Source organism: Lithobates pipiens, unplaced genomic scaffold (genome assembly GCF_037356315.1).
Source record: "Lithobates pipiens isolate NorthernLeopardFrog02 unplaced genomic scaffold, aLitPip1_a1.2 Scaffold_13, whole genome shotgun sequence".
NCBI classification, from domain to species: domain Eukaryota; kingdom Metazoa; phylum Chordata; class Amphibia; order Anura; family Ranidae; genus Lithobates; species Lithobates pipiens.
Window position 1 is genome coordinate 344,006,501 of NW_027507718.1, and position 6,322 is coordinate 344,012,822.

Sequence of the window (6,322 nt, forward strand, 5' to 3'; positions counted from 1 at the left end):
AAACTGGAAGCTGAATTTCCACTCTCCAGTCTTAGTAAATCAACCCTCATATGTACTATTAAACGTGTTAAAGTTTGCTGACAGTAATTTGTGTATACAAAGATAAATTCTTCTTAACCTCCCTGGCAGTGTGATTATTTCAGATTTTAGGTGCTGAAAGCCGTATCAGTATTTTGCATGGAAATTTGGCGTTTTATATTGTAGGCCTGTAATTCTTAGGAATAACTCACTTAAATCTGTCCAAACCAGACATCTCAGGTATGATTAAGTTTGAAACACAAGATCATAAATTATAATATAATAAATAACTATAAATAATAACAAATAATAATATAATAATAATAGTACTTTTTATTCAATACATTTTAGTAAATATAATCAAAAACACTGACATTTTTCTGGGCCAAACAAGGTGCAATATTAGTAGTCATATTGCTTCAGTAAACACCCCGGTTATGGAAATTTTTAAAACATGGTACATCACAAAGTCCGATGTCACAGTCAGGATAGTAAAATCTGGTTTCTTTTCAGATTTTCCTTCCGGTGCCGTCACGCTTAGAGCAGCAAACCACACACATCCTTGTGGATGCTGCTTTCTTTTCCATTGGTGGAATGTGGTCCATAAAGTGACGACCAGTCAGGCGTTCCGGGTTCACCACGCCAGCAGCACGACGTCCAGATCTATTTACAGTCAGTGTTTGGTGCTTGAGAAATATAAGTTCGGCAACTTTAGAAACAAAGTCTGCATGAACCACAGGCTTATCACTCTTTTTTTTTTTTTAGAAGAAGAATGAAAGCATCCCACAGGCACTGTTCACGAAGACGCTTTAAGTTTTTTTTGTCATTTTTTTTGTTGCTTTCTCATGGATGGATAAACAGTCATGGCCTGGTCAGCTCTGTCAACACCTCCCATGGTGTGGTTGTAGTCCATCATGACTTGTGGTTTCATTATGTCTTTTCCACCTTTTGTGTGTACCATGACAGTAGCGGTGTTGTGAATAGTACTCATTAGGCACACATCTTTTTTGTCACACCATCTCAGTGCCATCATTTTGCCTTTCTGCCAGGCAACTATTTCTCCTGTGCAGAAATAAAAAACTGCGCCAACCCTATAATAAAAAATGTCTAAAAGTAATATCAAAATAAATAGATATTAACTTTAAATAAATATCACAATGAAAAAAACACCTTAAGTGCATAAAAAACAAAGCAATATATAAGGTGAAAAAACAATATAAAAAATAATATAAATCAAAGTCCATTCAAAGAAAGTTCATGTGTGAATCCAAATAAGAGTCGGTGACACCGCGGTGATTTAAACACGATCCAAAAACTCTTAAAAGTGCCCGTCACCATACAATGAATGTGCTTACCAGAAAAATAAGCAATTTGAGCGTTTGTAAATAATAGATGGATCCCGTCAAAAGATATCCTCCTTTTAAGTGGGTCAGATTTCCATCTCCCAATAATGCCCTCCAGATATTGATATGCCTCGTGGAGCTCAGTAATACCCGAAAAAGAAAGGGGCTAACATGGCATGATATCGTTTGAACAATTTATTAAAAAAAGATAAGGTAGCACACTTACATGTGGATGAATAAAATACAGCATATACGAACAATAAGAAACCGGCCGGTAAAACAGGAGCCCGTCCTCCTCTCAAACAGCGTGGTGGCGTCACTACGTGCCCTCCCAGACGCGTTTCGTCACACCTGACGTTGTCAATGGGGGGACAACGTCAGGTGTGACGAAACGCGTCTGGGAGGGCACGTAGTGACGCCACCACGCTGTTTGAGAGGAGGACGGGCTCCTGTTTTACCGGCCGGTTTCTTATTGTTCGTATATGCTGTATTTTATTCATCCACATGTAAGTGTGCTACCTTATCTTTTTTTAATAAATTGTTCAAACGATATCATGCCATGTTAGCCCCTTTCTTTTTCGGGTATTACTGAGCTCCACGAGGCATATCAATATCTGGAGGGCATTATTGGGAGATGGAAATCTGACCCACTTAAAAGGAGGATATCTTTTGACGGGATCCATCTATTATTTACAAACGCTCAAATTGCTTATTTTTCTGGTAAGCACATTCATTGTATGGTGACGGGCACTTTTAAGAGTTTTTGGATCGTGTTTAAATCACCGCGGTGTCACCGACTCTTATTTGGATTCACACATGAACTTTCTTTGAATGGACTTTGATTTATATTATTTTTTATATTGTTTTTTCACCTTATATATTGCTTTGTTTTTTATGCACTTAAGGTGTTTTTTTCATTGTGATATTTATTTAAAGTTAATATCTATTTATTTTGATATTACTTTTAGACATTTTTTATTATAGGGTTGGCGCAGTTTTTTATTTCTGCATATTTGTTTGGTGTTACATCACATCTATTGCTGCTGCCTATTTCACATTTTATTTGCTTTCATGTTTCTTTCCTAGCGCGGAATAATTTTTTCCATTTCAACTATTTCTCCTGCCTTGAGCTTTTTATTGCCAAAAAAAACCATTTCTTCAAAGAAGGTCACTGATATGGCTGCACTGATGGGCACGGATAAGGCAGCACTGATGGGCACCTGACGAGGTGGCACCAATGAGGTGGCACTGATGAGGTGGCACTGATAGGCGGCACTGATGGGCAATGATAGGTGGCACTGGTATTCGGCACTGATGGGCACTCAGGTTGGACTGATGGATACTCATAGGTGGCACTAATGGGTACTTATGGATGGCACTGATGGGTACTTATGGGTGACACTGATAGGTGACATAGATGGGCACTGATAGGTGGCACTGATGGACACTGATGGGTGGTATTAATGACACTGATGGGTGGCATTGCTGGGCATCACTGATTTTAGTTGTGCCATAGAGGTGCCAGTCAGTGCCCATTTGTGGGCACCGATTGGCATAAGTTGGGCATTAACTTGCACATGTGGATGGCCATGGGGCATGTACCTGGCCATCCACATGTTAGATGCTTCCCTGGTGGTCCTGGCGGCTTCCCTGGTGGTCCAGTGTGGGCATCCAAGGGGGGGCTGCACTGATAAACAATCAGCACAGACCCACCCTGTCAGGAGAGCCGCTGATTGGCTCTCCTCTACTCGCGTCTGTCAGACGTAAGTAAGGAAAAGCTGATCAGTGGCTCTTCCTGTTTACATCATGATCAGCCGTGATTCGGCGTGGCTGATCACATGGTAAAGAGCCTCCGTCAGAGGCTCTTTACCAACATCGGTGTAGAGGTGTGTCAGACTGACACACCGCACCACTGAACGCAGCGATGCTCGCCCACACGGGCACACAGCGGCTGTTATCCTGCTGGATGTCATATGTCGCCCAGTCTGGATAACAACCACCGCCTGGCCATCATTCTGCTTTAGGCGGGAAGTGGTCACAATCAGTGGATATGTAAAAAATGCACCAGCACCTAGGGTTAAGGTGGGTTCCGGCTCCTTAACAAATATTTGCTCCTTAACAATCAATGAATAGCTGGTTGTTAACCACTTCAGCCCCAGACCATTTTGCTGGTCAAAGACCAGACCACTTTTTGCGATTCGGCACTGTGTTGTTTTAACTGACAATTGTGCGGTCATGCGACCTGGCTCCCAAACACAATTGGCGTCCTTTTTTTCCCACAAATAGAGCTTTCTTTTGGTGGTATTTGATCACCTCTGCGGGTTTATTTTTTGCACTATAAACAAAAATAGAGCGACAATTTTGAAAAAAACGCATTATTTTTTACTTTTGTTATAATAAATATCCCCCCAAAAATATATAAAAACATTTTTTTTCCCTCAGTTTAGGCCGATACGTATTCTTCGACATATTTTTGGTAAAAAAATCGCAATAAGCGATTATTGATTGGTTTTCGCAAAAGTTATAGCATTTACAAAATAGGGGATAGTTTTATGGCATTTTTATTAATATTTTTTCTTTTACTAGTAATGGCGGCGATCAGCGATTGTGACTGCGACATTATGGCGGACACATCGGACATTTTTGACACATTTTTGGGACCATTGTCAGTTATACAGCAATCACTGCTACAGTATATAAATGCAGTGATTCCTGTGTAAATGACACTGGCAGTGAAGGGGTTAACCAGTGAGTGGCAGTGTAGGGGTTAAGTGTTCCTAGGGGTGTGTTACTAACTGTGAGGGGCTGGGCTTTCATTTAGTGAACACTGATCTCTGCTCCAATCACATGAAGCAGAGATCAGTGCCACTAGTTGCTAGGCAGAACGGGGAAATGCTGTTTACAACGGCATTTCTCCGTTCAGCCGCCCCGTGAGACGATCGCGGGTGTGCCCGCGGTGATCGAGCCTGCGGGACCCGCGACCGGACTCACGGGGGTCCCGACCGGCACAGAGATTCTTCCACGTATATTATAGGCCAAGTTTTGATGACACCGGAAACAGTTCATACCTGGACTTAGCTGACCTTCTAATGTGAGTACCCCATAGTCTATATAAACGCGGTGGCTGCAGTGAGCTAACATCCCCAGATGATGCCTGTTTAGGAGAAATGCGTCAGCAAGGGCTCGTTGATGCCACTGCATTGCCAGATTTTAATTCCATGCTTATATTTGCCTGTAATATGTGGGTACCCATTTATGCTTTTAATGTTAATAAAAGTTTTAAACGGTATTTCACTATGAGGCTGTATTTTCTTTTTGGCCTATAATATACGTGGAAGAATCTCTGTCCTCAGTCACCCCAAAAGGTGGATAGCCATTTCATCCATTTTTGGGTCATCTTTCTGTCTACTCTGGTATCCATGAGAAGTTACAAGTTTGCCAGCTATTTTTTTGTGTGGATTTACATCAATAAACTCGCGTGACTCACTAGGTTGATACCTAACTGGGTCCATTACATCTGGTAAGCCTCCTCTCAAGTGGTGGTGGATTTCTGCAAAGCATTCACTGAAGTCACTATAACTTCTCAAGATATTGCACTTTGTCACCATATTGTTTCACTTATGATCTCTTAACACGTTCACTTTGGTGGATATACGTATATCAAAATTTTTTTTTTGTATATTTGGATATAGTGTTCTCTAAAACATAGAATCATTAATAGTGTTAATTTATGCAGAGTTTTTTTATCACTATTAAAGTTGATTAGATTTTTTACACTGGTGAAAGATTATATAGATATTGTCATATATATAATCTAAGCGCTGCACCTTTTTTATTATTTGTAGATGAACAATGTACTGACACTGGAGATCTGCCATGACTAGTGAGCACTGGAGGGCCCCAGAGGGTTATTGTTTTCCTGTCCACACGGGGAGATCGCTGTGTGTGTAGATCCTTCCTGGGACACAGTACTGTATATTGTATCTATGCCAATTCCCGATTAGCACCCACTACTCCTCTGCCTCCACAAAGGGACTGCAGCTGACAGTGGCTGGGGATTTTAATTTTAACTCCCCCCTCCCCCCATCCTGGCGCCCTTAGGCGACTGCCTAACCTGCCTTATGCTGGTGCTGTACGCTGATAACTTTCATAACTTTCTGTGTTTTCTGCCTGTGCAGGACTGCTGCTCTCTGTGAACTACAGGATACATCTCCTCTATGGTATGGAAATGTGGGGAGGAGGAGATATTCTAGACATGTCCTAAAAAAAGTTAATGATAGAACCATCAAGTGAATTTAAAGGCCCGAGAGAAGTAAACAAATGCAGCCACTTCTCCCAAAGACAGGTTAGCTACATTTATATATATTTTGTTTTTTTATTTAAATATGTTTTAATTTTAAATGTTTGTGGGTAGTAAAAGGAACTTCTTTTAATGGAAAAACCTGGCTTGATAAATCATGGCACTGTCTGCAAGAAACAGCTGTTAGTTGAGTGCCTATTATTGTATAAATTTATACTGTATATATAAAACACTGGGACTAGTATGCAAAAACATGAAAAAAGCAGGTTAGCTTTCTTCTTTCATATGGAGGCTAATTTACTAAAGGAGATAGAAATCTTTTCATAATACATTGTTTGTTATATATTTACTTTGATTATCCAATCAGATTAAAAATCAAAATACTGTTTACTTATGTCACCTGCAGATGACTGGGCATTGAAGGTGAACGGGAATTTGCTCTTCGTTTGATTGGATTACCGATGTGATTATTCACACAATGTAATACGTGAAGATTGTCAACTCCTTCAGTAAATCAGCCCATTGGAATCTGCCTGAAATGAAAAAATAAACACCAGATTACTCCAGTGTGCAAAAATCAGACCTAAAGATGCAAATAAGTACACAAATTGCTCTTATACTGGTGAATACTGTGACACAATTATTTATTTTGTGGGGTTGA